At 44.4% G+C, this 21,295-nt stretch overlaps 1 protein-coding gene across 1 annotated transcript in view; it reads right to left on the bottom strand.

Annotated features, from left to right (window-relative positions):
* The window catches only part of DOCK5 (dedicator of cytokinesis 5), a 188,107-nt gene that overhangs the window by 164,728 nt on the left and 2,084 nt on the right, over window positions 1–21,295 (bottom strand). The gene's annotated exons all lie outside the window — the stretch shown is intronic.

Raw genomic sequence — 21,295 nt, 5'->3', positions numbered from 1 at the left:
GCTGTCACAAGGAATGTAAACATCCCATGTGACAGTAATAGGTGGTGACAGGTACTCTTTATGGAGGGATCGGGGGTCTAAAAGGCCCCAAATCCCTCCTTTGCAGATTCAGATCACCAAAAAGGGCGATTCTGAATACTGTAATTTTTTTCTTAAATCGGCGCCATTGGCAGCCGAGTAAACCATAAGGGAGGTGTTTTTACATAGGAGACTCGATCGAAGCCCTTTTCGACATCTCAGCCTAGTCGGTGGATCATGGATTGGGTCTTCCGGTGGCACGGGAGGGACGGGAGGCCCAGGAAGAGCGATGGAAGGTGGCGGGATGTCCCCTCCCGCTCCTTTAGGATAACAGCTTTTAGCTGAATCGCTTGTTATCCCGAAAGAGCTGACCACCAGCTCTAAAAAAAAAAAAAAATGGTACCGGGGCAGCTGCGAGCATCACTCTGGTATAACCCCTTCAAGCCACGAACGCAAATTTGCATACAGTTGGCGCTAAGGGGTTAACAGAGGAGCAGGCAAATTTAGGTGCTGGCTGCTTAACAGAGAGCAGTGATTGATGAGGTCTGCTCAGTGTGCTCTGATGCTGATTCATGCTGTCTTGGAGATTTCACACTGATCCAATAGTAATGAATCACATCCTACTAATTCCCTTCTCCTATCCAAGTTCTCCAAACAAAACATAAAAACACATACCCCTGGACTGGTCAATGAAGAGAACAAGCAGAATAGTGTGTGTATCTGACTGTGAGAAAATACTGTGTAACTGGCTGTGGATCAGTAAGCGGGAGACCCGGGCACAAAATTCAGCAGGGAAGGTACCGCTACATTAGTATCCCATAGAGATCCAAAACAGACAGCACATCAGTCTGATTGCACAGTCTCTTTTACACTATGTAGTGTGTGAACCTTCCCAAATGGACACAAATTGAATAGATGGTTTACGGCTGATTCGGGTGTGCAAGTGTGTGTTACAGTTCGCATACGAAAGCTGTGATGCATTGTTATAGCACATCACAGCGTTTTTTTTTTTTTAACAAAATTAAACATGTAATGGAAAAAGATGAACAAACACCCTAAACCCCCAACCCAATTCCCGCTGTACTTCCCTCCTTGGGTGATGAGCTGTCAGTGCCCATGCAGGTGGGCATAGCGGTCCAGGGATTTAAAAATTCCCGCTCTTTTTTCCCTACTTTTTGCAGGGCTTTCAGGACAGAACAGAGCAATTCTCTGTGCCAGCACAAACCAATCAGAAATGCTCTGATCCATCCAGAAAGCAGAAAGAAGAGGGAAAAGAGTGGGGATTTCAAACGCCCGGACTGCTAAACCAGCTGCCTGGGAGCTAAAAGCTCATCACCCACAGAGGAAAGTACAGTAGAGACCGAGGGGGAGGGAAGGGTGTAGGGTGGTAGTTCACCTCTTCATTTTTTTTTCTGAAAAGATGAACTTGCACTTTAACAGAAAACACCAATGCCTGGTACACACAGAGTGTTTTTATTCCCAGCAGGCTGGACAAAAAAAAAAACTGACCGATCGCTTTTTTTTTTTTTATCAACAATTAAAATGATCTTGAACTGTTATCTGATTTTGGTCTAGTGCTCCTTTCTGTAGCTCTACGGTTTAAGGCACTGTTGGGTTCCCATCGAGGGAAGCCTTTTGCGTAGGAGCTGCCCCGCTAGAGCTATTGAGCTTGTTTGAAGTTTTCCTTCATCTGACTACACATGCAAGTCTAAAAGTTTAATTGCCTCTTTGAGTATGTTGTTCTGGAGCTTTTTGATTGTATCCCATTGGGGAAATTTTTCTTCACTTTACACAGAAAATCGCTTCTTAAACAGGTGTCACTGGAACAGATTTCCCCATCAGAAGACTTTCCCTCTTTTCCTGTCCTGGGGACAACTGTAAAAAAATGGATTTTCCATCACTTTCTGTTCTGGAAACTATGGTCAGCAGGACAAAATAAGGAGGATGAATTCCACCAGTGAGGACACAGACAGCAATAAAAAAGCTAACAAGGTTTTTTTTTTTTTCTAACACTTTCCAACTAGAGCCAGTCCAACTGGCCTGCTGGTTCGTTGCCTTTTTAGTCCTGATATTTTGAAGGTTGGGTTCTGTGAAAATTTCATCAAACAAAAAAGCAGATTACAAATAAAAGGTCTTCTCAGCCACAATGTGGTTTCCATGTCAGAAATGTTATGAGTTTTGTTTACTGAAATGGTCATTCCTCTATATCCATTTCCTTTTTACATATTATAACATATATTATGATGCACTGGAGTGGATATTAGCGAAATTAAGTTTACTTTCACTTATTTCAGAGTCTATCAGAACAAACATGGAAGGAAAACATCAGAACTCCTAATACTTGTTCAAGGTCAGTGCTTCAAAAATACTGACGCTATTGGCACACCATGATAGCCAGGCAACTAGTAACTTTAGAAGGGGGGAATAGCAATGGCAGCAATCATATTCTGCTATTACAGGTTTCCTTTAATATACAATACAAAGCCCAGTCCCTAAATATAGCTCTAATCTAAACTCCCTAGCACTAACCTACCCCAACCCTTAAACTAAACCCTAACAATAAGTACACCCTTCTGCAGTATATTTACCTTATTATATGATTGAAGCAGGGGCCCTGAATTGTAATATCTCTGTACCACCTCCTTTACACTGGCCAACATCAGTGTGTTTCTATCTAAACAATTCATTTGGTTTAGCAAATAGGCTCGGATACCATGTACCGTATTTATCGTCATATAACACGCACAGGCGTATAACACGCACATTCATTTTAAGAGGGAAGTTTCAGGAAAAAAACTTAAATTTTAAATAAGGAACTTTGAAGCAAAATAAGGGTCAGTGCCCATCTGCAGCCTCACAAGTGCCATCAATGCAGCAACCTCACCATTGCCATCAATGCAGCAGCCTCACCATTGCCATCAATGCAGCAGCCTCACCATTGCCATCAATGCAGCAGCCTCACCATTGCCATCAGTGCAGACTGATCGATGCCCATCTGCAGCCTAGTGGGGAGAGGGAGGGGGGCGGGACGAGCGCCAACAGATTACATATAGTGAGAATCTCCTATGATAGACAGAACAGTAGTCCAATGGCGGCCCAGGAGACGGGACTTCCTATTACAGAGGCCACCAAGTAAACAGAGGATTCTCACTGTATGTAACCTGACGGCACTCGTCCCTCCCCCCTCCCTGTCCCCTTCGAGGCAGCTAAAATTGAAGTATTGGCGTATAACATGCACATGCTATTTGCACCCGATTTTCATGGTGAAAAAGTGAGTGTTATACGCCAATAAATACAGTATTTGATGGTGAAATCTAAAGGAGATTGCAGATCATATAGTATTGCATTTGCTCAGGCTTAGGCCTCGTTCACATGGCTGTACTATAGTGTATACCTGTACCAAGGCCATGTTTACCAGCACAAGAGCTGCACATGTGTTCCGTGCATGCCTCATGCGGGCAGTCCCATTCACGTAGATCGAGATGCAGCAGCCGCACAGACACAGCCGCTACTGTTGAGTATGGCTATACAGTGTAAATGTATACAATCTTAGAATAGTGTGCATTTAAAAGTAATAGGTCAGGCAAATATTTACTGAGATCTAGCTAATGTTAATGGGTAATACAACATTGGCTGTGTTATACTGTACATTGCTAAAACCTGGCTAATGTTACATTGGCCATATTGTAAGTTACGAAGACTCGGCTAATGCAACCTTGGCTGTATGGTAACTTCCTGTGACCTGGCTACAACATTGGCTGTATTCTACATTGCTGAGACCTGGCTACTGTAATATTGACTGTATTATAAATTAGACACAACTAATGTATCATTGGCTGTGTTATAAACAAGACCTGGCAAATGTAGCATTGGCTGTGTTTTAAACCACAGAGACCTGCCTTAGCTATAATATAAATGAGATCTGTTTAATGTAAGTTTGGCTCTATTTTACATTACTGAGACTTGGCTAATGCAACAATGGTGGCATTTTAAATTACTGAGACTTAGCTAATGTACCATTGGCCATCTTGAAAGGTAATGAAGACCTTTTTAAGAAAACATTGGCTATACGGTAAATATCACTAAAACCTGGCTAATATAACATTGGTTGTATTATAAATTACAGGTGACTTGGTTAATGTAAGATAGGCTGTATTATAAATTCTCGAGACATGGCTAAGGAAAAACGCTCGACACCATCTGAACCAAATAAGTTTATCTTGGTCTCATCAGACCACAGAACATGGTTTTAGTAATCCATGTCCTTAGTCTGCTTGTCTTCAGCAAACTGTTTGTGGTCATTCTTGTGCATCATCTTTAGAAGAGGCTTCCTTCTGGGATGACAGCGATGCAGACCAATTTGATGCAGTGTGCGGCGTATGGTCTGAGCACTGATAGGCTGACCCCCCCCCCACCACCACTTCAACCTCTGTAGCAATGCTGGCAGCACTCATATCTCTATTTCCCAAAGACAACCTCTGGATATGACCCTGATCACGTGCACTCAATTTTCTGCAATCTTCTTATAGCCTAGGCCATCTTTATGTAGAGCAACAATTCTTTTTTTCAGATCCTCAGAGAGTTCTTTGCCATGAGGTGCCATGTTGAACTTCCAGTGACCAGTATGAAAGAGTGAGAGCGATAACACCAAATTTAACACACCTAATCCCCATTCAAACCTGAGACCTTGTAACACTAACGAGTCACATGACACCAGAGAGGGAAAATAGCTAATTGGGCCCAATTTGGACATTTTCACTTAGGGGTGTATTCACTTTTGTTGCCAGCGGTTTAGACATTAATGGCTGTGTGTTGAGTTACTTTGAGGGGACAGCAAATTTGTTATACAAGCTGTACACTCACTACTTTACATTGTAGCAAAGTGTCATTTCTTCAGTGTTGTGACATGAAAAGAAATAATAAAATATTTACAAAAATGTGAGGGGTGTACTCATTTTTGTGACATACTGTAACATTTGCTATATTACAAATCACGGAGACCTGGTTAATGTAACATTGGCTATATTATAAAACTAGTGAGACCTGGATTTCCTGTTATGGAAATGGTAAGGGTAAACGATGGTGATTGACACTTGATCGACTAATGCTCTGAGGATTTTGAACTGTGTTTAGAGATGTGGCAACATTGACAGGCATTCAGCTGTAAAAAGCACGTACATGTACCTGGCCAGCAGTAAAATATTCCAGACACAGCTATGTCCTGATAATAACAGCAATGTAATAAAAATTCCGCTCCTGGGCACACAGCCCCCGTGTTTCCAGTTCTGTCTTTATAATGTTATTTCACTTTCCAAAAACTTCCTGTGTTGGCAGTCATTAAGCTGTGCTATTGCTGTTATTACTTAATCAATGGAAGCCGGCATGAATAACAGCTTAGCAGTGAATAGAAGTGACTCAGGTTTCCTGTATGTGTGCAGGAAGGAGGAACACCTCTGAACTTTGCTCTCTCTATAGGAGAGAAACAGAAGGCCAGACTCAAAGACAGGTGATAAGCTCTTTATTGGATTCCATTCACAGATGGGAGACAACTCTGCCAAACTCTAAAAAAAAAAAAAAAAAAAAAAAATCTCAGAACTTTCAAGTGGATAAACAATTACCAAACTACTTTTTAAAGAGAAGCTTCATGATCAGATCAAGTGCAAAGGGACCACTTTCTTTTTATGGAGTCTCTCCCTTGCTGGTTAGTCCAGCTCCATCGCTGTTCTTGCTCTTCTGCAGGGTGTGGCGTTAGTGAGGGAGCAACACCCATCAGGGGTCGTGATCCTTCAACTGGGTGAATTGCTCGTTTGACTTGGTCTTTCAGGAGAACCAATCAGGAATGGACATTTGTAGGAATCCAAGTCATTACAGCACAGGCTTGAATTTCAGGGATGGCTCTTTGTGCTGTTATTTACTTTTGTATTCTTTCACTGTCAGAGCAAAACTGTGAGGCTGTTAGGCCCCCCATATAGTCTGACCTGCCTCCTTGTGGGTGGGGTCAGTTTGTTGGTATCCCAGATGGAGGACAGGCACAGAGATACCAAGGAGATTGGCACAATTAATATTTGGTTAAGTGAAATTAACAAATAACCCGTAAAGAACAGCAGCAGGCTACTTGCTTAATTAACAGTCTCAACCCAATTTGGTATCAGAGTCTCACCGACACAGACAACACAGGTGCAGAAGCTCTCAGCAATGTTAGTGGCAAAGCGCAATAGTTCCAGCACTTATCACCCTAATAAGGTTTACTTTACCGGAGCAGCAGCGTAGAGGGGTGGCTGTTAGGCAGAGAAGTGGCACTTGGGAGACCGACTGAAAGATCCACGGCTGGAGGCCATGGAGTGGTATGAACACAAGTAAACGTAGATTGGAACAATCCATGGTTCATGGCTGGGGACTATGAGGTAGTAGGAACACATGTAAAGGCTTTACTCACTGGATCCTGGTATATAAGACAGTCCATAGGTGCAGCCTCTTGCAAAGCGGTCCAGTATTCAGACCATAGGGCTCCAGTGGCAGGCAGCTCTTCTCACAGATTTATTCCCACAGGGGGAAAAAGACCAACTTGTTAGGGCTCCAGACTATTTAACAGCAACCTAGCTCCATCTGGCCACACATCCCCAGGGATTGGCTAGGCCCTGCTAAATATTAATTTGACTCATCCTGCCCTAAGTTCTAGAACAGAGTTTCTCAACTAGGGTTGCATGGAACCAGTGGCGGCCACCCCCCTATCCATGCGTCTGGCCCCCTAATCTACATGCAGGGCACCAGTCGCATGGATTCCAATGAGGGTTTCTGAGTGATTAGAGCCGGAGGCTCTAATAGGTTTCAAAAAAGGGTGGAATGAGTGCACAGAGCACTGCGCCCTGAGCCCACTCAGTTGCGCGACAATAGCAAATGAACATTGTCACACTGATTCTCCTCCCGATCAATCAGAAAGCGGGTCTTGAGACCCATTTCCCGATTGGCCAAAAGGAGAAGCCATCCTATTGGCCTATAAGGAGGGAGGAGACATACAGCCGCCGTGATGCAGAGGAGACGCATAGGTAGCCTGACCAATGGAGCCGGGACACAGAAGACTGAATGGGGAAGCCGCTGCCACCGCCGTCTCCACATGTCAGTCCGAGGACAGCACAGGGTAAGTGAGCTGGCGACCGGGGGGGTGGGGTGGTTATGGTGGGCAGTGCGGGCTGGACCCACAGGGGGGTCCGTGGTCAGGTCCGTCTGATTTCAAGGGTTCCTCTGTGTTGAAATGATTCAGAAACGCTGCTCTAGAAACTTCTTATAGGTGGTAGGGGAAAGCAAACAAACTCTCAGCCTGTGAAGCTCTGAGCAGACCAAAAAAAAAAAAAAAAACAATTACTACTTCTGTGATTATAGCAGAAGCCAAAAAAAACTAAGGGGTTGATTTACTAAAATTGGAGAGTGCAAAATCCGGTGCAGCTGAGCATGGTGGCCAATCAGCTTCTAACCTCAGCTTGCTCAATTAAGCTTCGACAATAAGCAAAAAAACCTGGGAGCGGATATGTTTCTATGCAGAGCTGCACCACATTTTGCACTCTCCAGTATTAGTAAATCAGTCCCCTAAATTAGTCCAGCAGCCTAACTAGGGGGGTGCTCCGCTGAGCCTAGGTTCACATTGGCATGATATGGCAACAGCATAGTCCGAATTGGTGCGACGCCGACTTTGCGGCACCGCACCAATTCCCAAAAGTAGTTCCTGCACTACTTCTAGTGACCTCGGGTGCGATTTCAATAGACATCTGTGCAGCAACCTGCACAGATGTCTGTCAAATCGCCCCCCAAGTCGGACTGCATTGCCAGGTACAGCTGATTTGTAACCCGGAGCAATGTGAACCTCGGCTTAAATTGAGTTTTGTAATGTCTGTTATTATTATTGAGCAGACAGAAGTCTGGAAATTGTTGAATTTAGCAGCACAAGTATTAAGCAGTTTTCCAACAGGGGTAACAGGCTGTTACTAGTTTCACCTGGCATCAGTAATGGCAGGTGAAAAACGAGTACATACCGAAGGTTACAAATCACTTCACAGCAGCTGACAGCAACCTAATCTAGCAACTCTACCCAAACTGCATTCAATCTGATCCCCAGGGCAGCCATAGGTTACAACCTCCATTCAAGATGTCAGGAAACAGATCCTCAAAGTCCCATAAAGTTACCGACAGGAACAAGATAATCATCAGGTCAATTAAAGCAGAACTTCACTCTCTCAATCCACATTGACTATCTTTAATCCTTATGCTGCTAGCATTAATACATTGATAGGAAAGTATATTATATGTACTTGTTTTAACCACATCCCCCCCCGGCCAATAGAAAAAATGATGGCCAGGCGGTGGCTCTCCCGTTCTGACTGGACATTATATGATGTCCTTCAGGACGAGGAGCACAGCGTCGCTCAGAAACACCGCATCTCCAGTCATGGTAAAGAGCCAATGACCTAAGCTCTTTACCATGTGATCAGCTGTGTCTAATCACAGTGTAACTGGGAGTGCCAGTTAGTGGCATTCCTCTATTCATGCTGACAGCGGGTGAGTAGAGGAGAGCCGATAAGCGGCTCTGTTGACGGGGGGATCTGCACTGATAATCAATGCAGTCATTATCAGTGCAGCCCCATCAGTGATGCCCACCAGTGCCCACTGGTCATGCCTGTCAGTGCCCATCAGTGAAGGAGAAAACTTACTTATTTACAAACCTATATAACAGAAACAAAGAAAAACTTTTTTTCCTTCAAAATGTACAATCTTATTTCATTTGTTTAGCAAAAAATAAAAAACCCAGTGGTGGTTAAATACCATCAAAAGAAAGCTCTATCTGTCTCAAAAAAATGGTCAAAATTTTGTTTGGGTACAGCATTGCATGAGCGCGCAATTGTCATTCAATGTGTGACAGCGCTGAAAGCTGAAAATTGGTCTGGACCGGAAGGGGGTTAAAGTGTCCTGTATTGAAGTGGTTAAACAATTTGTTTTATGTTTCTTCAGTTACTTCCTGGTTTGTTGCCTAGGCAAATTATGTCATGCATCCCAGGAGTCTTCAGGAGGGGAGGAAGGGTTTTCACAGTTAAGAACACCCTGCCTGCATGCCTGAGCTAAGGGCAGATGGATTCCAGGAAGTAAATGCATACATGAATCATCTGCCCTTACTCAAGATGGCCACAGCCAGAAATGCTAGGGGAATGTTATTCAAAAGTGGTTTCTCAGAAAAATAAAGCATGGAGACATGGATGGATGGGCGAGTTTGCTTTAAATATTAAAAATAAATTAAAGTGTTTTTGCTTTGTGGTGCTCAGATACAGTTTAGTATAACTTTAACTGCTTGCCAACTGCCCAATAGCAGATTTACTGCTACAGGGCGGCTGCGCTGTGCAGAATCACTTATATAAATGTGATTCTACACTTCCAGGTTTTGAGCGCGAGTGCGCGCTACTGGCAGCTTGCTCCCGCTGTGACTTTACACAGTTGATCAGCCGGTCCCGATCTCCACCGGCACGCGCTGATCGTTTGTCACACTGACAAAATGACAGTCTGCCTATGTAAACAAGGCAGACTGTCATTCTGTGAGTACAGAAGACATAGATCCTGTGTTTCTGTAAAGCAGAAACACCGATCCATGTCTTCCACTAGTAAAAGCTCCTCCCCCATTACACTAAAAAACATTAGCTAGGCACACAGTTAACCCTTTGATTGCCCCTGGTGTTAACCCCTTCCCTGCCAGTGTCATTGCAAATTTTTAGCACCGATTACTGTATTAGTGTCAGTAGTTCCCAAAAAAAAGTGTCCAATTTCTCCGCCGCAATATTGCAGTCCCGCTGTAAGTCACTGATTGCCGCCATTACTAGTAAAAAAATTAAAAAAAGAAAAATATCCCATAGTTTGTAGACGCTAAAACTTTTGCACAAACCAATCAATATGCGCTTATTGGGTTTTTGTTTTACCAAAAATATGTAGCAGAATACATATTGGCCTAAATTGATGAAGAAATTTGATTTTTTTTCAATTTTTTTATTGGATATGTTTTATAGCAGAAAGTAAAAAATATTGTTTTGTTTTGTTTTTTGTTTTTCAAAATGATTGATTCTTTTTTTGTTTTTAGCGCAAAAAATAAAAAACCCAGTGGTAATCAAATCCGGCCAAAAGAAAGCTCTATTTGTGGGAAAAAACGCAGTGCCATATCACACAAAAAAAATGGCCTGGTTACGAAGAAGGGTAAATCTTCCGGAGGTCAAGTGGTTAAAAACGAATTCAATTGTGTTTTTGCTTTGTGGTGCTCAGATACAGTTTAATTCTGATCCCCTTTTCTATCAGCAGGCCATAGCAGATATCTGTGGCTGAATTACTGCTGATGAAATATGAAACTGGCCAATATGGGTATTTCCAGCCAAGCACTTATTTTCCACGAATCCCTCATCCAGGCATTCATACTCACCAGGCAACCCGGTCAGACTGAAAAGAAAAGGACCAGGCAGGTTGGAATAATTGACTTTCATGGCGATTATGAGTATGATTTCAGTGGGCGTTTCATAGTTGTGCGCAGCCTATTGCATTAGGCTGTGCAACCCAAAATGCAAAACACACATGCCTTTCTCTACAGCCTCAGCCGCATGGGACAGTGAACGAATGGGAAGTACTCTGTTCTGAGAGGCTTCCTGTTCATTCACAAATTGAAGCATAGTAAACACAGTTTACTATTATGCTTCAGTTATGAATGAGCGCAGTGAGTGTGTTCATTTAAAAAAGGAAGGGGCCGGTAAATGACATATTTGCTGTCCACTTCGCCTGCTCTCCACCATAAAACATCCCCCCGCAGCAGACGAGGGGAGAGGTGAGAAGAGAAGTGAAGGGAAGAGAAGGATTTGTCTTGGAAGGGGGAATTTGGGGGGTGGCAGGTGATAAGTATTGTTCTAGGTGGGGAAATTTGAGGGAGGAGGTTGTCAAGAATGGTGATTTAGGGGGATTTCTGTTAGGAGGAGGGATTGGGGGGGAGAAAATTTATGCTAGGAGGGGAGATTTGGGGGGAATTTGTGTTGGGAGCAGGAAATTTGAAGTTTTCCCATGGTGCCTTCAGCTGTTAATATATAGGTTTACCCTTAGGCAAGTGTTGCCTTATGAGTTTATGTGACATCTCCATTAATAGCTGTAAAACATTGTAATTGGGAATATATATCATTTATCTTGTATCTATGCAGGTCGGAAGATATTATCTTCACATATATCTATAGGAGTAGACCAAACAAGTCGGTGCCCAGGCTATTGTGAACAAACAATGGGATTCAAACCTCCTTGTTTGACACATACTCACTTCAAAGGATCCCATGTTGGGATATGCAATGAAGGGAGGCCAATACTTCACTTCCCGGGAAAATTCAAGTCAATCTCTGGCTCACAAGGATTTGCATTAAAGGGGGCTGACTTATACAAAGTATAGGGAAGCTAACCAATCAGAAGTCACGCTATGCCAACCAATGAGGCATCAGCCTGTATTGATATACACAGACTAGATGGGAGAGCAGCCATCAGAATGGAACCTTGGTGAGAAACGGGTAATTATGGGAAAGGTCTGCCCTTTTACTTGTAACTAAATATGTTTGTAGATTAATGATTTAAGGAATATACTCTGTATTCCTTCATGTATTTCTCTAATGCCGCGTACACACGACCGGTTTTGCCGTCAGAATAAACTTTGAAGGTTTCACCGACGGAATTCCATTCAAGCGGTCTTGCCTACACACGATCACACCAAAGTCCGACTGTCCAGAACGCGGTGACGTATAGCACGTAGGACGGAACTAGAAAAAGGAAGTTCAATAACCAGTAGCCAATAGCTTCCGTCTCGTACTTGCTTCAGAGCAAGCGTAGTTTTTGGTCCGTTGGAACAGCATACAGGCGAGCGGTTTTCCCGATAGGAATTGGTTCCGTCGGAAATATTTAGAACATGTTCTATTTCTAGGTCTGTCAGAATTTTCGAAAAAAAAAGGTCAGATGAGGCCTACACACGATCGGAATAGACGATGAAAAGCTTCCGTCTGACTTTTTCTGTCGGACATTCCGCTCGTGTGTATGCGGCTTTATTTTAACCTAATATTTTCTTCCTTGGTGTAGACTATAGATAGATTTTTTATGTATTAGATAGACTTTCAACTACTTACCAATAAATGTTATTACTGTGTTAAAGCTTTCACTCTTGGTCAAAGAACTCTCATTTAACCCACATTATTATTATTTCAGGTACTTATATAGCGCCGTCAATTTACGCAGCGCTTTACATATACAATGTAAATTCACATCAGTCCCTACCCTCAAGTAGCTTACAATCTAAGGTCCCTAACTCACATTCATATACTAGGGCCAATTTAGAGAGAAGCCAATTAACCTACCAGCATGTCTTAGGAGTGTGGGAGGAAACCGGAGTACCCGGAGGAAACCCTCGCAGGCACAGGGAGAACATGCAAACTCCAGGCAGGTAGTGTCGTGGTTGGGATTCAAACCAGCGACCCTTTATACTGCTAGGCAAGAGTGCTACCCACTACACCACTGTGCCGCCCACACATCATATCTTTGAGATATTAAATCTTAAATATAATATAGGAGTAACAGTAAGAGTGTTTGGGAATATTTTTTTGGTCCCCCCTCTTCCTTCTTTTCCCCTCTGTGCCATCCACCAGATAATTTTGCATTTATTCTTTTTTTTATAGATACATCTATTTCGTATTTGCTCCTGATAAGTGGAAATATCCACAAAACGCGTAGAGCTCCTGTCATATGCTACACCATTGCAATCATGTGCTTGAGATTCTTCAGTATTATGTATTTTTATCATTAATTTTATTTCCATTTCCAAGATAACCTAGGTTTACAATTAACCAGATTAATAGGCTACATACTAATACTTTCATTATTATACTATATGAATCATGTCGGAATATATCAAGGTGTTATCTATTGGTTTATGAATTCTATATATTTTTACCATGTATTTATTGTATATTTAATAGGAATCATTAAACATGTTTTTTGCATACCTTTGTTCTAGTAGTGTGCTTCATATAAAGTCCCAACCAACCCCCCTGTTTTAATATAGGAAAATTGAAGTGGCGGGAGAAGATGTGTACTAGAAGGGGAAGTTTTAGGGGTAGAGGATTTTTACTAGGAGGAGTGGTGATTATTTTTTTTTTTGGGTGGGGGGGCAAATATTTGAGCTGAGAGGGGGTATTTCAGCAGGGGATCAGATTTGGGATAAGGGGGGGGGGGGGTTATGCTTAGGGGGTAAGCAAGCAGATTAGTGCTCAGTGTTTTTTTTTGGGGGGGGGGGGTTGCTGACACATAATGCCCATGCATATGGGGGGGCACAGTTTGATATGTTCGCCCTGGGCTGTTCAGAACTGAAACAGCATATTGTCAAAGCACAACACCTTTCCCTTTGTTGTACACTCAACCGTGTTGAATCCTCTCTACCGTCAGCCAGCAGAAAAAGCAAGCACATGCAGAAATGTCTTATTACACAATCAAATAAATCCTTCGCTAGATTCAGGAGTTATAAATCACCGACAACCACAGGACCGTATGTGAAAAGTTATTCTGGAGGTGCTCGGGAGATTTTAATCACATAGCAGTGAGATTTTTTTTTTTAACCCCTTATTGACAGCTGCCTTGGATAAAGCCAATGCCCTGCATTTATTGCCACTGTCAAGAAGGAGTTAACTCTCAAAATTAACCTGTAGGCCCAGCCTGTGATTGGCGGAAAGGGGGGGGGTCATTATCTCAGCCATCATTCTCATATTGCACCTTGCAGGCTACACCTGTTTGTAAATGATCACAGGAGGTTGATAGACACAAAACGTCAAGAGAAAGTAGACCCCGGGGTGCCAGGTAACTAACCCTGGGACTGGAAGTCTGGAAAAGTCACACACACAGAATACACATCGCTTGAGGCTCATGACAGTGGGAGGAGCCAGAGGATCACATTAGGCAGAAGCCGATTTACAATATTTTTTTGCCAGCAAGGGGAGAGGTACTTGCCATGATTGCACTATCACCAGCAATCGCTATGCAAACTCTGTCCATGCAAATTTTGGACTATAGATAAGGGAAGGGGTGCAAAGGAATAGCAGTCTGGAAAATCCTGAGCATTTGTTTTACCATCACCCAGTGTTCAACGTAGGATGATGTCAGGCCTAGAGATGCAAGATCATAGTCCATTCTGACCATAGCCACATGAATGGAAGAACGATCACACATTTATCCACCCACGTATGAACAATATACTGCCCATTTTTCCAGGGGAAGAGAAAAAAAAAAAAAAAAGGAGAAGAAGAAGAAGAGTACAGTAAAACCTTGGATTGCGAGCATAATTCGTTCCAGAAACATGCTTGTAATACAAAGCACTCTTATATCAAAGCGAATTTCCCCATAAGAAATATTGGAATCTCAGATGATTCATTCCACAACCATTTATTCATAGGTCCTTCAGTTTATAGTCCATATAAAAAGATTATAGCAATGTGATGGGTTGTGTAACCATAAAATGTCCATTTACAAATGGCAGCCTCCACAAGGGGATTAGAAGCAAAATCCAGCCGGAGGTACAGCAGAGGTAGGCAACCTTTTGAGCATAGTGTGCCAAAAAATGTTTTCAAAGAAATTGAGCTTGACGATTTTATAACAAATAAATGTCAACTTCACACTCTCAATCACGAAAAGGATTTTTATGAAGAAAACGCTGTAAACTACTTGAGTAGTAGTGAGAAATTAACATGCACTGCACTCTCAAGTCTCAGATCAGCCCCAGTTCCTGCACCTTAGATCACTGTCCCCCCTGCAAATCAGTGGCAGTGCTGGGGGGAGTTCTGATCAGCCAACTTAGGTGCTCTTGATCAAGGTCATCTGCTGATCTGAGAACTGTAGTGGGGACTTTTAATAGCAAATATAATCACAGGCAGTGCTACTCAGTGTGTCTCCGACATTGTGGTGTCTCGCAGCAGTGACACCTATGCCAACATCAGGAGATAGGGTCTCCTTCAGCCCCTCCCACTTCACATTCCTCACCAGTCAGCTGACCTCTAGTCCCCCCCCCCCCCCCCCAGCCATGCCATGAACTGAATGGGCGTCTGTGAAGAGGCTGAGTGGGCGGCCTCCAGGAACAGCCCAGCTGGGCGGCCGTGAAAAGGCTGGGAGAGCGGTGCGGGCTTCAGGAATAGCCCAGGATTCGGTGACCCCTGGCAAATTGTTCGCGTGCCAAGTTGTGACGGGGGGTTGCCTACCCCTGAGCTGCAGGGTATAAAAGAGAAGAAAGGCACCTCTAAGTGTAGCAATATGGTTACATTTAATGAAGGTACAACATTTAGCAACTCACATGGTTGATGATGAAAACAGACACATCAGCATCCGGGGTAAAGCTGTCCACATAGAACATCCTCCGCACCGCTGGCTACCACCACTGTCAGTCTGCAATCGTGACCAGGAAGACTACCCTGTAGTAGAACAATCTGAAAGCGAGGCCTGAACCGCTCGTGGAGCGCAGTGTGGAAGGGATGACATCGATGGCGGTGGAGGATGGTCTAAGTGGACAACTTTACCCAGATGCCTGCATACTTAGATGTGCCCATTTTAATCAACCATGTGAGTTGCTAAATGTTGTACCTTCATTAAATGTAACCATATTGCTACACTTAGAGGCTCCTCTCTTCTCTTTTATACCCAGTTGTGACATGACGCTACTTATATATCAAGACATTGCTCGTTTATCAAGTCAAATTTATTTAAAAATTTTGCTTGTCTTGCAAAACGCTCTCAATCCAAGGTTTTACAGTATTTATTCTTCATCTTAACCTCTGGTACTGCAATAGCCAGAGCTCAAGTTCTCTTCTCTCCAATGCTAGAATATAGGCAGACACTCTAATGCCATAAAATACAATGCAGGACTAGCAATGGCTGCTGGCTCTGCATTGTATGTAATGACATCAGTGAGGGGGGGGGGCGGCGACAAGACCAATTGGAGACCAGCAAGAAGAGCAGCTACATTGAACCAGTCATCACAGCCAGAACCAGCAGGGAGGAAGCCTGGATTAAAAAAAAGGATTCCAGTTATGAATATTTTATACATACATACGTCCAGCTTGGACCAGTGTAACTATATATATAATGTACCAGGTCGAAAATGACATCTGAGTGCCGGTTCACACTTGTGCGGTTCAGGAACCGCATGCGATTTTGAACAGGAATCACACCGCATTCCTGTTCAAATCATGTGATTGTTCAGCAGTGCGATTTGAGCCATGATTCTGTATGGCTCAAATCGCACCATAGTCGCACAAAAATCATGCAGGACCCTTTTTTTTGGCCACACCAGAATTGGATCGCAAGGGTGTTCACAACCATGCAATTCGATTTTGCAAATCGCACTGCATTTTTCAAACCGATTTTGTGATGTTGTTAAATTACCTGCAGTGGTTCACATGAACGGTGTACAATTTTGATGCGGTGGGAAACTGCACAGAATTCGCTGCGAATTCCGCGACGCATCAGTATGAACCGGCACTGAAAGAAGATGAGTGTTTAGGAGATAGTTTATGTACTTATTGGGTACATTACATTAATACATGTATTTTCTCTATAGTCTTTAATCTAAAGTTTTAATTTTATTGAGTTGATTCATTTTTTCTATCTTTTGTAAACAAATTAAGTAAGCTTCATTGTAATATTCTTTCAAGATCAAATCAATATTATTTTGATCAGTTGGTATGTGGCTCTTAACCACTTCCATACTGAGCCATTGTCATACACTCTGTTCCTCCGGGCAGGTGTCATACGACGTCCTGGGCTTCTCTCCGCTCCTGTGGGCCCCCGAGGGCCCGCAGTGCGGCGCTCGGGGATGAGGCACGTCCCTCGGAACGCAGCCCATCCCAGATCAGTGTAAAGAGCCAATAAAAATCGTCTCTTTACCATGTGACCAGCTGTGTCCAGTCACAGCTGGTCACATGCATTGTCCTCTTGCGCACCCTAGGGGAGCGCACGAGCGGCGATCGGGGGCGAGGCTTGTCACACTGACACAGCCCATCCTTGATCGCGGTAACGAGCCAATAAAATTGGCTCTTTACCACGTGACCGGCTGAGTCCAATCACAGCCGGTCACAGAATGTTAACAAACCGCAGTAACGAGCTGTTACCGGGCTCTCCTCCTCACACACAGTAATCGTGTGTGAGGAGGAGATTGTGGTAACAGCTCGTTACCGCCTACAGTATATACCAAACACACTGATTCTCCCCCCCCCCAATAAAGAGGACCTGTCACCACCCATCAAAGCACCTGTCACCAGCCCAAAGTACCTGTCACCAGCCCATCAGAGTACCCGAGTACCCGTCACCAGCCCATCAGAGTACCCGTCACCAGTCCATCAGAGTACTCGAGTACCTGTCACCAGCCCATCAGAGTACCCGAGTACCCGTCACTAGTCCATCAGAGTACCCGAGTACCCGTCACCAGTCCATCAGCGTACCCGAGTACCCGTCACCAGCCCATCAGAGTACCCGAGTACCCGTCACCAGCCCATCAGAGTACCCGAGTACCTATCTGCAGCCCATGCCTCATAGAATATACTTTGGAGTGTTTGCTTTCCAAAATGGGGTCATTTTGTGGGTAATTCCATTGTCCTGGTGCTCCAGGGCCTTCAAAAGTGTGATAGGTCGTTAGGAAATTTTATGTGCAATTTATGCTCCTAGAACACCTCCTAGAACTCACTGCATGTTGGACCTCTCTATGTGGCAGGCTGTGAAAAAGTCCCACACATGTGGTATCGCCATACTCGGGAGGAGTAGCTGAATGTATTTTGGGGTGTAATTGAAAGTATGCATATGCTGTGTGTGAGAAATAACTTGTTATTATGAACATTTTGTGAAAAAAAAAAAACATTTCTTAATTTTCCCAAGAATTGTGGGAAAAAATTACAACTTCAAAAAACTCACTATGCCTCTTACTAAATACCTTGGACTGTCTGCTTTCATTTGTGGGTTATTTGTACTTTCCTGACATTTCAGGGCCTCAAGAAATGATATAGGCCGTCAGTGCATCAGGTGTGATCAATTTTCAATAATTTGCACCATACCTTTTGCACTATAACTTTCACACAGACCAAAAAATATATACATATTTGGGTTATTTTTACCAAAGATATGTAGCAGTATAAATTTGGGCCCAAATTTATGAACAAAAATTACTTCTTTGCAAAATTTTATTATAGAAACTAAAAAAAAAAGTGTTTTTTTTTTCAAAATTTTTTGCACTTTTTTCACTTATGTCGCAAAAAATAGTAAAACCCAGTGGTGACTAAATACCACCAAAAGAAAGATGAAAAAAATGATAAAAATTTTGTTTGGGTACAGTGTTGCATGACTGAGTAATTGGCATTCAAATTGCGACAGCGCTGAAAATTGGTCTGGGCAGGAAGGGGGTGTCCTGTATTGAATGGGTTAAAGTGGTGGTAAAGTTACCTATTTGATTTTTACCTACTATAATAAGGCTTACCTGTAGGTACAGTAAATATTTCCTAAACGTACGCCGTTTAGGAGATATTTACCTTAGCACTGGCCGGTGAAGTAACCGTCATATGCGCCCTGAAGATTGAAGACCCTGCAGCTGTGAAAGTGCGCCACTGGAGGGCTTCATTTTAAGGTAAGTTGTCATAATGTAGATTGTGGTGCATATTTACTACCACCTTAAACATCGTGGGGGCCTCTTCTGCCTACTTGGTACTGGCACTGAAGGAGGAGAGAGAAGGCAGGGTACAATTAATGTTAATTTATAATTAAAGCAGTAGTAAACTTTACAACAGGGGTCAGCAACAGTGGCGGCTGGTGCTCAAAATTTTTTGGGGGGCGCAAACAAACTGAAAAATTCTGGAAAAAAAAAACACCAATTGCAGCCTCACTGTGCCCATCAAACGCAGCCACTTTGCCCCATCAAACGCTCCCACTGTGCCATATCAAACGCTCCCACTGTGCCCCCCGCCGGCCCGCCGTCTGCACTTACCTGTCTTGGTGGGACAGCTCCTCGATGTCTTCTCCCGTCCTCTGCTATGATTGGATGCTTGGCGTCCAATCACAGCGCCTATCGTTTCAGTCAATCAGGTGACGGGTAACAGATCCAAGCACCTGATTGGTGGAGAGGTGGTTTAGTGTAAGGAAAGTGAAGATTCATTCGCTTTTCTAACACAACTGAGTGACCTGGGAGCGCCCAGCATGGCGGGCCCCGTCCCCAAGTGAGAACGGGTCCTTAATAGGGTCCCCCCTATAGCAGTGTTCTCTGTCCCCCTTCACATCATCACTCCCATAGTGTCCTCTGCCCCCTCCCCCCCATAGCAAGTTTCCTGTGCCCCCTAAAGCAGTGTCCTCTGCCCCCCTACACCCCACCCCACACATACATACAAACACACTGTGTAGGTAGAACTCTCCTACCTTACACAGGTGTACAGCAGAGCAGAGATCAGCATCACAGGCTGGATGGGGGCGGGAACTGCTGAAGGTAACTTTTCACATTAACAGGCTGGTGATTGGTTGCTGGGATCGCTTGGCAACCAATCACCTACTGTTTAACGTAAAAAGTTAAAGTGGAGTTTTGCCCACCCCTTTAAAAATGACATACTGCAGCTGCTGACTTTTAATATTAGGACGCTTACCTATCCAGGAGTCCAGTGTTTACATCGGCTGGTCGGGTGCTGCCACGGTCATTGTGGGTAAGGGAACCCTGCAGTGCAGCGTTTTGACTGGCTGGGTCCCTACTGCGCATGCGCGCTGTGCTCTCTCACTGGCCCAGCAGAAGGGTAGGGAGGAGGGGGGCCGTGCTGCTGATGTAATTTGCTGCGGCCCGGTCTCCCAGACGTGGGGGACAGGGTACCTGTAAAAAACAGGTATCCGCCCCCCCCCCCCCCCCAAAGGTGGCAAATGTGACACCGGAGGGGGGAAGAATCAGATAAGCTAAAGTTCCACTTTTGGGTGGAACTCCGTTTGAACTCAAGTGGTTCCCACCCTCACCCAGCCCTGTGATACTGCCCGTACGTCGCTGTTCAATAAAGAGCAGAGCGGCGAAAATGTCTGCGGGCCGGGTGCCCATGAATTAATCACGGGCACTGACGGGCCGGACATTTAGCGGTGGCGGCCCGTGTGTGGCCCACAGGCCACTGACCTCTGCTTTACAACCACTTTTTTAAATAGGCCCCCTGCAGGTTTGTGTCATAATGTGCTAGTATCACCACATAACACATTATGACTGACTTACCTTTTAAACGGAGCCCTCCAGCGCCATCCTGTCACTGCTCCAGGTGCTTCCATATTTCATATATATTCCATACTTCCTTCCATATTCTGTTTGAATGGCCGGGCTGTGGTGATGTGCGGGAGACACCATAGTGACTGCACATGTGCCAGTAAGGTTATCGGCTGGAGCCGCTGTGCCCATCTACTAAACAGCACACATTGAGTCTGTTCTCAGGGAACTACAGGGATCCAGGCCATCTGATCTGGGGGTGCAGGAAAAAAGTCAGGGGGCATAATGTGTATACTATGTGCGAGTCACTGACAGCGTCACACAGTGTGATAGAGAACCCGTATTCCCTGTTCACCTGCCAAGCTTCTGTACCACGAGTCACCACCTGGAAGGAACGGCTGGCAGGTAGTGCAGAGGAATGCACAGGGACAATAGTATGTATTAGGCTGTCCCTTTATATCAGGCGTCCCTATCAGAGTCCTCCCCCATATCAGGGTCCCACCTTACATCAGAGTTCCCCATCAGAGTACCCCCTTAAATCAGCTGTCCCTATCAGCGTCTCCATCAGAGTTCCACCTTACATTAGGTCTCCTTCTCAGAGTACCCCTCCACATTAGGCTCCCCAAATTCCCCTCCCCCCACCCCACAATGTCCCCATCAGAATCCCCACCTTACACCAGGTATCTTCATCTGAGTCCCCCCCCTTACATCAGGTGTCCCTATCCAAGTTCTCCCCCATATCAGGGTCCCCATCAGAGTCCCCCCTTACATCAGGTGTCCCTATCAGCATCTCCATCAGAACACCCACCTTACACCAGGTATCTTCATGAGAGTCCCCCCTTACATCAGGTGTCCCTATCAGCATCTCCATCAGAGTCCCTATCCGAGTTCCCCCCACTATCAGGTACCCCTCAGGGTCCCCACCTTACATCAGGTGTCCTCATCAGAGTCCCCCTTACATCAGGTGTCCCCATCAGAGCCCCCTCCCACCACATTAGAGTCCCC

The sequence above is a fragment of the Aquarana catesbeiana genome, linkage group LG03, assembly GCF_042186555.1.
Source record: "Aquarana catesbeiana isolate 2022-GZ linkage group LG03, ASM4218655v1, whole genome shotgun sequence".
NCBI classification, from domain to species: domain Eukaryota; kingdom Metazoa; phylum Chordata; class Amphibia; order Anura; family Ranidae; genus Aquarana; species Aquarana catesbeiana.
The sequence above is the reverse complement of the archived record's forward strand: the minus strand, read 5'-3'. Positions and strand labels throughout refer to the sequence as shown.